Source organism: Cupressus sempervirens, chromosome 9 (assembly GCF_028749045.1).
Source record: "Cupressus sempervirens isolate cs-2001-9-10 chromosome 9, ASM2874904v1, whole genome shotgun sequence".
In the NCBI taxonomy this organism is placed as follows: domain Eukaryota; kingdom Viridiplantae; phylum Streptophyta; class Pinopsida; order Cupressales; family Cupressaceae; genus Cupressus; species Cupressus sempervirens.
The window spans coordinates 7,101,202-7,112,450 of NC_143126.1; the positions used below are offsets into that span (position 1 = coordinate 7,101,202).

General features: G+C 33.7%; 1 pseudogene; it reads right to left on the reverse strand.

Moving 5' to 3' along the window:
* Positions 1-8,136: 8,136 nt before the first annotated feature.
* Positions 8,137-9,086, reverse strand: LOC149537348 (protein DMP6 pseudogene; annotated as a pseudogene).
* Between the last annotated feature and the right edge of the window lie 2,163 nt (positions 9,087-11,249).

Consider the following 11,249-nt stretch of genomic DNA (forward strand, 5'->3'; position numbering starts at 1 on the left):
TGCATAACTGTCCTACTCGGATTATCTATTGTCAAAGACGTAGATAATCGACCATGAGTCTGTGCTCAGGTGCTTGACCTTCGGAGAGAAATCACTCATTGTGACCCATTTGTCTTTAAATGTACTATTAATCATTGATTATTTTGTTTGGTTCAAGCCATTATGTCCATTTTATGACTCCATATTTATACCCAATCCTATGGATTGGGGGAGGCTGTAACTGGAAGTTGTGTCTTCAAGTTACCAAGACTCACTTTCAATGCGGACCTTGAATCGTTGCTAGTTTCAAAAATCCCTTATGTAACATGAGTGTCTATAATGTCACAATTTGCATCTATGAATAGCATGACCTCTTAGATTCAAATTGCCACACATTCAAATGAGCTCCACGAACCTTATCAAGAGCATATTTTTGAATGAAGCCATGAACACAATCTTTAATATCATTCTTTATATCTATAATCCATGTTTTAATTTCATCATCATCATAAGAGTGAGGTGAGACATGACCAATGAGCCCATGAGAATTTGAACTTTTGGATGTGCACCACCAAATTCTAGAACTGCACTTTTGAAGTAGTGGATGTGACTTTGAGTCTAAACTTAAACTTTGACCTTGAGTTCATGAATCTGAACCAAAGAACTTTGGGACTGAGTTTACACTTGGGAAATGAAGTGTCACACTATACCTCTGAATTGAACCTTAAAGTCAAACCCTTTAAGTTTAAACTTCCTCTATGTATCAGGATTGGTCATTTATGTTCTTGAACTTGAGCTTGAACTTGGATTCTGAAACTCAAAAATCAATTTTGAACTTGAACCTTGAACCTTTAATGATGTGCCTCTGATGAATCTAGATTTTGAAATTGAAGTTATGAATCTACAACCTTGAAGACGAACTATTGAACTGATGATTGTCTAAACTTCTATGCTTTGAACCAAACATTGAGCCTTTTGAACTTCTAAACCAGTTCAAATGGTATGAAGTGGTTTAGAACCACTTCATACTAGTTCATGACTGTTATAAAATTGGCAAGTCAACCTAACCTCTCATCCAAAACTAAGTCTTTCAAAATATAAATTTACAAAGTAGTTTTCAATATAAATTGGAAGATAATCAAAGAAAATAAAGGAAAAGCCATTAGGATGACTGGATTTTCAAGTTTGAAATTGGGATTCAAAGCACACACTAATAGGCTGTACCACATTAATGTTCGACAATTTGAATATGAGACGCTACCTTTTAGATATAGGATATATCATGAGTGTGGGCACTTACAACATACTGCCCTCGAAATAAATTTTCTCAACCATTTGTTTTTGTTGCATCAGCCTCTAAGGATGATAAGATTAAGGCCCCTATGCTTGAGGGATCTGCAGACAAGGAGGGATTTGTCCTAGTTATGCCTCACAATAAAGGAAAAGGGAATAAGAGAACTTGGATGGACAAATAGAATGATGGTACTTTTAACAAGTTTAATGTTTTAGATGAATTGGTGTAGGAGGAAGGCATACTGATGGTCTGATCTCAAGGGGTAGATCTCAACAAGGGACCTAGGAGGAGGAGGTAAGGAATCTATCCCAATTACTAGAAGAGAAACAAGGTCTAAAAAATATTTTGGATGAGCCACCTCAAGAGAAGGATTGTTGTGTCCCTGGAGTGTCACAATCTAGGGGCAATTTAAATAACTTTCTTCTACTCTCCTTGCCTAGAAGGGGATGCCAAATAACACAAAAGGTACTAGAGTTGCACCCACTTTAGGATTACAACAATATATTTTTTTAAAGAGTCCTCAAAGAAGCCATCCAAGAGTGGAAGGAAGAATGACCATGAGAAAGTTTTAAGATGATGAGGCATACATTAGTTGAGTTAGGGTTTTTGAAGCCCATTAATTCCCTCTTATCTCAACCTCCCAAATGATTAATCTCTCTTGCAATGTGCGGAGGTTGAACAACATCCCTAGACAAAAGGTTGTCCAAAGATTGATAGAGTCGCATTCTCTAGATATTGTTTTCATTTAGGAAACCAAGATTATAGTTGATGGTTTGGATAGTTGCGGGCCAAATTTGTGGCCCCATGGCAACTGGCAGAGAGTAGGTTTTGAAGTTAGCTTTGGTGGAATTTCCTATCTATGGAATGTAAGGAAGGTGACACCTTTGTGGTGGAGTTTGAGTAGGTCCTCTATCCTTTTGATTTCTTCCCACATTGAGACTCAAGAGAGGTGCACATTTTCTAATATTTGCGCTCCTGTTGATTTGGTGGGTAAATCTCTTATGCTGTCCCAAATCACCTTTTTTCATTTCTTAGATCCTATCCTTCCTTGGATTGTAACTAGGGATTTTAATGTTGTTACTAGTTTACATGAAAAGAGAGGTGGGGTTGCTCGATTAGGCCCTTGTTTAAATATTCTTAGAGATAATATATATTTCTTGAATCTCCTTTATATTAAACCTGACAATGGTACTTTCACTTGGAATAATAGAAGGAACAAGATAGAGGCTATTTCTAAAAGTGGGACATGTTCTTATTTTCTTTCTATTGGATGGATATTAGATAGTATACCAAACAAGAAGTTGTTGATTGGAGAAGCTCTGATCATTTTCCTATTAAGCTTTATGTCACTCCCTTCAAGGCTACTAAAAATTCTTCTTTCAAATTTCAGCTAATGTGGTTAAGAGATCAGTTTTTACAAGATCTTATGACAGTATGGTGGCATGAGGATAGGCCTTCTCATGGTACTTCCATGTTCACTTTTGAGAAGAGGCTTTAGCATGTGAAATTTAGGCTTAAAAGGTGGAACAAATAGTGATTTTGGAACCTGTAGGACCAAAAGCAAGTGACTTAGTCTAGGCTGGATAGTGTCACTCACTAGATTAGGGACCAAGGAATGACTGTGGATTTAATTACCGCTGAGTCCTCAGTACTAAAGGTGTAAGAGAAATGGGAGCTTTGAGAGGAAATCTTTTGGAAGAAAAAGCCTCAAGTGGATTGGCTTCAAGAGGGAGACATGAACACTTCTTTCTTCCATAACTCATTTAAAGCCTATAGGTTTGGTTATTGTTAGAAGTTGTAATCTTTCCTTGGTGCATTTATAAACCAAGGTTAGACCTCCTTTATTTATTGTTATAATATATTAGGATATAATCCAAGGTATCCTAATATATTTCTTTTTTTCCTTTTTCCACTACATCTTATTTTGTCATCTAGTGGAATATGTGAGGACAAATACATATTGTAATTTCTAATTTTAGATTATTCCTCCTTAAGAGGAATCTCACACTTGGCCTCACACACTTATGAATGGTGGCATTCATACACATGGGAGTTACATTCTAACTCCTCTCTCTCATCTCTATTTAAGAGATGACCCTCTTCTCTCATTTAACAATGAGGTTTCTTCCTCTTCTCAAATATTGTATGAGCCATTGCTCTCTTGCTCTCTCTCTTCCTTCTTAGGCTTTTCATGCCTCATTCATAATGTCACAAGGGGTTTTCTTTGCTTTCCCCTTTCCAAATATCTTGTCTCATGGTGTTGGAGCTTGAAGCTTTCTCTCTCCTATTTTATGGTAATATATTTTCATGCATTTACTCACTTAGATTCTTTCCTGGTATTACTTATTTACAGATTTCTTTTTCCATTTCTAATAGTTATTCTATCTCCTCTATCATCTCTGATACTCGAGAACAAATCTCTTTCCAAGATGATATTTATCTAGAGGCCATTAGATACTTTTCCAAACTTTTCTCTAGGGAGAAACCCATTCCATTTTTGCAAGGACCATTTTAGATTGCATTCCCCACCTTGTTTCTAATGAAATGTATAGGAATCTCTTACGAGCTATTTCATTAGGTGAGATGGAGAAAGTGGTATTTGGTTTGAAGAAAGGAAAATGTGAAGGCTTGGATGGTTTTCCAATTAAATTTTTCCAAGAATTTTGGGAGATTATTAAATTTGAACTTCTTGAAGTGGTCCAAGAATCCCATAAGAACAAACAAATGCTCAAGTCTTTGAATGCTACCTTCTTTGCTCTCATACCCAAGATTGGTGAGGAGAATAGTTTAGATTAATTATTGCTTATTTCTTTGTGTAATGTTACTTAAAAAATATCACCAAATTAATTGTTAGAAGGCTCAAATATTTTTTTGGCTACTTTGATCTCTTAGGACCAAAGGGGCTTTGTTGGTGAAAGACATATTCTTGATGGGGGTGTAATTTCATTAGAGGCTATTCACTCTATCGCCATGTCCAAGGAAAAGGCCATTTTCATCAAGCTAGATTTGGGAAAAGCATATGACTGAGTAAGTTGGGATTTTTTGAGTACAATGCTTCTAGATTCTGGTTTTGATGTGGAATGGGTTGATTGGATTCTTAGCTATGTGACTTCTCCCTTGTTTTATATTCTTATAAATGGAGAACCTACTAAGCTATTTTATTCTTCTCATGGACTCCAATAAGGTGATCCTCTATCTCAATATCTCTTTATCATTATGGTTGAGGGCTTCGGTGGATTTATTAAATTTCAAGTTGAACAAGCGCTCGTCCATGGGTGGAAATGGACTCATAATCTCCTAGCATACTTAAACCTCCAATTTGTGGATGACACTCCACTGATGGGCTTTGCTACAATCAATGAGGGATGAAACTTTAGAAATATTTTAGGCACCTATTTGAAATCTTCTAGGTAGACAATCAATGAAGGTAAGTCCTTCATTTATTTCTTTAATACTCTATAGCATATCCAGGATAGGATTGCTAGGATTCTTAGATTTCAAATCGACTCTCATCCTCTGATGTAACTTGGAGTCCCTTTAGATCTGGGAGCTCAACTGAATGATTATTGGAAGGACCTTTTGGATAAATTCAATAGTAGCGTGAGCCACTAGAGAGTTATTTTCCTCAAAATAGTGATTCAAGCTCTTCCCATTTATAGATGTTTTGTACAAACTCCCCCTGCTAGTGTTATGAAAGAATTTGATGCTTTGTCTCCACAATTTCATTGGTCAAGTAACATTTTCTCTTTGAAGTTAAGATTAGTTAATTGGGACATGGTTTTTTTGCCAAAAAATTTTGGGGCTCTGAGTCCTAAGTTTATGTCTCTTGTTGCCAAGGCTCTAGTTGCTCAGCTATACTAGAGGTGGTGAAATAATCAATATTAGGATCGGACCAAGATTCTTGCCCAAAAGTATTTTTTGGGAGTGGATTTTTAGGATATCCCAAGACTTTCTCTAGTTGTGAAAGGTTCTTTTATCTGGGATACTCTTAAAAGGGGAGCACATCTTATCAAGGTTAGCCTTTTCTAGATATGCAATGATGAATTCTATGCTTTGTCTTGAAAGGATTCATGGGATGACAATCCTCCCATTCTATCCAATTATCCTCATTTTCAACCTCTTTACTATATCTTTATAGATGTTGGGTGGACTAAGTTGGCACACTTCAAGATTGTCAAAAGGTGTGGCTCATGGGATGTGGCCTATTAGGAGGACCCATGGGAGTGGTCTTTAGATGGTTCCATGGAGACTTGGGCTAAACATGCTAACCTGCTCTTGGGTAGGCTCTATATTTCTTCTAATGACAAGGATATCCTTGCTTGGGGTCCAAGTCTAAAAGAAAAGTTCATTGTTTCCCAAAGTTATGCTTGGTTGGATATACAATGGCATGGATTAGCATAAGTTCTGTAGTGCAAGAAGGTTTGGAATAAATTTTCTTGGCCTAAGTGTAATATTTTCTTATGGCTGGTGGCTCAAAAGAAACATCTTTCATAGGATAATCTTTAAAAGAGAGGATTTCATGGGCCTTCTCTAAGTCTCTTTGCTCCCTCTGTATGTAGAATGGGAAGAGTGTGGTCCATTTATTTTTCCTATGTGTCCTCTCTAGAGAAATCTAGCGCAAGTGATGGGAGGCATGCTATCATGGTTGCATCCATGTCAAGTCTCTAGAAAGCCTTGGTAGACCCCCTATGAAAACCACTTTCCTTTAGGGGGCATGGGTTAATGGACCCACTTTCATTACATTGAATATTTGGTTGGAGAGAAATCATAGGATTTTTTGCAACTCAATTTTTGGAGTCACAAAATTGTGGAAAATTATTTTGAGCAAACTCTAGGAAACTATATATTTCAAGTTTGATATGACTAAACATATGGACCCTAGAGGTTATAGTACAGTAAGGAATTTTGGACTAGCACACAAAGGAATGGGATTCACAAGCAGTAAGAGATCACAGCCTCTCAAGAGAAAGGTTTGCAAAGTTGGGAGGTGGAGGTCACCTCTGACTAGCATGCTAAAAATTAATACTAATGGCTCCTCCTATGGAAACCCTAGGTAGGCAGGTAGGTATTAGGAGCATAGATAGAGGTAAGGATAGTGAAGTTATGTTTCTTTCCTCTCTATCTACAGTGGAGAGTATTATAATAATATGATGGATTCCCATGCCATTAAGTTGGTTTTTGAGTGAGGATTTTCTTCGAGATGGAGGAAGATTATATGTGAGTTAGATTCTCAGATTTTTGTGGATGTGATAAACAACTAGAGTGTGGATGATGTTAACTAGCAGTTAGCCTCTATTATTAGAGAGATTTTGTATTTGACTAATGATGTGGATTGGATCACTTTTTCTCATATTCTTAGGGAATGGAATGGAGTGGCTGATGTTTTGCAAAAATGGGTGTCAGAGAAAGGATTTGGTTGGGATATTCCAAGAAAGGATAGGCTTCCTGAAGACTATATTGGGGTTTTGGAGTAGTTAGTGGAAAAGGATATGATTTAGTTTTTGTGGTGGTTGTTTCTAGTTCTATTGAGCCTGGGGCCTTTTGTATTATTTTGGCTTTGATTGAATAAATTTTTACCCTTTTTTTCCCAAAAAAAAAGTTTAACTATCTTATTAAGATAAATACTAGGCAAAAAATAGATTAAATGAAGGTTACCAAAGTCACTTATGACATGGTTATAATTTGATATGCTTTATAAATGATAGTTCACCACAACAACATAAAATATATAGTAAAGTTATTTTCATCACCTTAATGTACCAAAATTCTAGTAAAAAATAAAAGAAATCTATATAAAAAATTATTTAAATGGAAAAATATCAAATGTCATGTTGTGGTGACTTTTTTTACTTGATAGAATATAATTGTAAGATTTAATATTGCATATAACTCTTTAGTATTAATATGCAAAATATAATGCTTGAATCTTAGTTAGATTAAAAGATAATCATTTTAATTATTTATAGGAAGTAAAAGTCATTTGACTGTACTTTAATGATAATATCATATTAATGAGTTATAAAATATTCATTTTAAACAATTTAACATGTTTATAATGAATGATCTCATTGAGTATTTCTATTTTAAATTAATTAGAGATAAATAATTAAATGATATTTTTCTAAGATATTTCCTTCCTTACTAAACATGTATTTTTAGGTTTTTATTTTAACTTTTTCTTTTGCTTTATACAATATAAAATTATCTTTAGCTTAGCTAACTTGTATAATGACTAAAATGTGTATATTATTGAAAAGACATTAAAATGATCAAAGTTGATACAAAATTTATCTCACAATTAGAGGTGATTGTTTAATTCCAAGCCTCACACCGTGTATAAGTCACTTTCAAGTATCAAATGGGAGGTTATAAATATAATAGATTTTTAATTTAAGAGATTAACATATTTATTTTATAATATCGTTTAAAATTGATACATTCCATATATTTTAATATGTAAAAATAATAGTTATTTGTAGATAATAATTAAAGAGTACTTCGAAGGCAAGAGCCTACAACACAATGGTATATTGTGAGCCTCTTATTTGAGAGGTCTTGGGTTCGACTCTACAAAAGCTTAATATTAATAATAATTGATCACATCACATAATAATAATGAATCTTGACTTTGGCCTCTTACCAATCAAAAATAATAATAACAATAATAAAATAATAGTAACAAAAAGAAATCCAAAGACCAAATAAAATCAATTAATTAGATTTGAAGAAAATAATTTCTATAAATTATAAAATTGATAGATAAATAATAAAACTTTAAACAAATGTTTAAATGACCTCAAAATAAATACAATACGATTAACTTAAAACATAAGGAAAAATGAACTCTCATGAAAAAAGAACAATAAAATCGCATGCAGTCCTATTGATCAATTATAAAGCACAATTAGGCACTATTATTCTTTGTTTTGCCGAGCTGCAACATGAATCTTTGAAGGTGTAAGAAGAGAGGGAGAGAAAGCGCAAAGAAAGAGAACCATATTTTCCTAAAAGCCCTTCTTGGTGGTGGTGAAGATCTAAGATCTGCTAGCAGTAAAATTCCCTAAGCCCACAACTTAGGGAGAAACCCTAAAACTCATCTCTTAAACCGTAGACCGGTTAAAAAGAATACAATCAAGACAGAACATTTTTATTTATTTTTCCTTAGCGTAATCATTACCTCTCTGAAATTCAATCCTTGGAAGCGTATCCAACTCCATGACGCGTTGTGGGAAACGCCATGAAGAACATGCTACAAACAAATCCAGCTCCAAGAGGAAGATTCTTCAACAACTGTTCTTCATTCTCTTGAGCATGCGGATAGAAACAATTGACAACGTTGTTATTCATGAGAGCCACTGAAGCAAACACCACGACAGACAACACTGCATGAACAAAGTCCATAAATCTGAGCCTGTAAGAAGACAAGTCCACACTCTTACTGATTTCATTATTCATGATCCACAACCCAGTTGGCGTGGCGAAGCCATAGAAAAGCCTCCCATCTTCAGACCGGTATCTGTCAGTAAAGGAATCAACAAAGCAGGAAATACCACAGCCGGCCAAGAGAATGGATGTGAGATATATATTGGCACTAGAACACTGCCCTCCGTTTGTAAAAGTGGGTGACAACACTTGAAACACCAGTACTGTTGCTGTGGGAAGCAGTTTCACAAGATTTGCTGCACTTGTAAATGCTTTGTCCGTAATCTTCTCTGATCTGGTTTTCTTAATCGGTGACGAAGAGGCTTCCCTCTCATTCAATCTTGAAGCCATTTCTGCCATTGATGGGCTTCTCAGTTTTCTTAGACTGCTGATATCTCTTGGTTTAGATGATAAATGGGTGTTGAAATATGGGTATATAAAATACCTTCTGAGGTTGGTGGTCCAGCAAACATTCTGAATTCTTCCTCAAGATTTGACAATTAAATGTGAACTTTCCTCATTGAAGGAATTCATGCAGTGAAGACCACGCAACTTGGACAATTACAAATTTGCAATCGGAACTTGCAAGCCAAACATAGCTGGTTTGTTTGTGCTTTAAACGATTGCAGAGGGTCGTTGCATCTTTTTTCTTTGAATGAGTCAGTTTTAAATTACAGGATGTGTTTGTTATTAACAGACTTGGTGTTTTTCATGTTTTGTTATTAATGTAAATTTTTAATGGTGAGGTGCTGCCATAAGCGAATCGCACTTGTGTATGATAATATTTTCAGGCTCGTTGGCCTATTTCACTCCTAATTGCCCACGTCTCATTTTTGTCTAGAGGCAATGCTGACATATAAAGAAGTGTTGCTTTATAAAAAATCCTTCTAAAGACATTGCTTAAAGTTCTAGTATTGTTTCCAACTAAAATCAAGATGTTAACTCTTAAAAATTGTTCTCAAGCATAGCGATTATTAAAGTCAAATTTTAATTAAGTGAAATAATTTTCAACTTTTAAAAGATGTTAAAATACTGTACGGTGCAGATTAAGGTGTCAACATTTTATATAATAAGGGTTTATCGTTGTCTATGGTTGGTCAATTGATCACGAAATAGTGATAGTTAAAATTCAAGCATTGAGTTTATAGAATTTGGATATTCTTGTAATGAACTATAAAAATATATTAATATATTTTTGTGTTTTTCTAGTAGTGTTATTATTTTAGGTTTGCTTTCTTTTTTTAGTATTAATTTTAATTCGGTGAAAATTTAACTTTTTTTTATTTAAAAGAATTATATATAGATAAAACTTATATAGATATAACCATATTAGCATAGATGGCAAATTAAGAAATATTTATTGCATGGAATAGAAAAATAATTGATTATCAAGAGCATAATTGCAAATTTTAGTAAAAAATAAACATAATTATGTAACAAGGTCTTAAAGAAAATAGTGGGTAGAGCCTCCCTTTATTGATGTTACTTTACCTTTCATCAAGCAGATTGATTGCATCCAATATATCAAAAATGGTGAGAGTGGTCTCTTCTCCTTTTGATCTATTTTATAGCAATAAACTTGTAACAACTAATGTAGTCTAAATAATAGTAGAGAAAGTTTACCATATCATGGGGGTTTACCCATGTAGTGGGAGGATGTAAGGTAGTGTTAAGAGAGTATTGATATTCCACCAAGATAATTATATATTATCTATAAAGTTTTAGAGTCCAACAAGAATATTATATAATCATAAAAAATCAAAAGTATATTTATTGTCTATAGAAGTGGCATAACGAACAATATCCCAGTGACAGTTTATAGAAAATTTACTAACAAATAAGTGAGGTCTTGAATTTAAAGGCCTACTCTCCTAGATAGATAGTATACTTGAATGATCAAATAAGAAACCATCAATAATTTTGAATAAATAGTAAATTATAATTCTATTGCAAATAAAAATTAAGGCTATAATTTTAGATCATATAAACCTTCCATTTAGATCAATAAAAGATAATTATGTCACAAAATATGATTATATTTAATATAGTAAGACCCATTCTTGGCCATTAGTGTGGCATTTCTAGGATGAATACACTATGTACAAATATTCATATGATTTTCTAGTCACATCCCAAAAAAATCCATATACTCACTAATTATTAGAGCATTTTTATTCTTAAATTATCCCAATGTGTTTCATTGTGTTATCACATCCAAGCATCATGGAAAGATTTAGGCTTTCTATATTCAAGTTTGAACTTCCATTTTTTCTAAAGAACTCATTCATTCACTCTATACAATATTATATTACATAATTATCCATTGTTATTTATATTTATTACTCAAAAATATTACAATAGTGATCTCCTAAAGCTATAACAACCATAAAAATTTGAATATTCTTCTTCTTTTGATGTTTTATTAGAGTGAATGAAACAATTCCTTCAAATATTTTATCTCCCTTTACAATGACATATTCATAACTTGCATTTTCAAAAGAACATTCAAATTTTATGAATTTCTTCTTATTTGAAGCATATAGAATGTATAAGA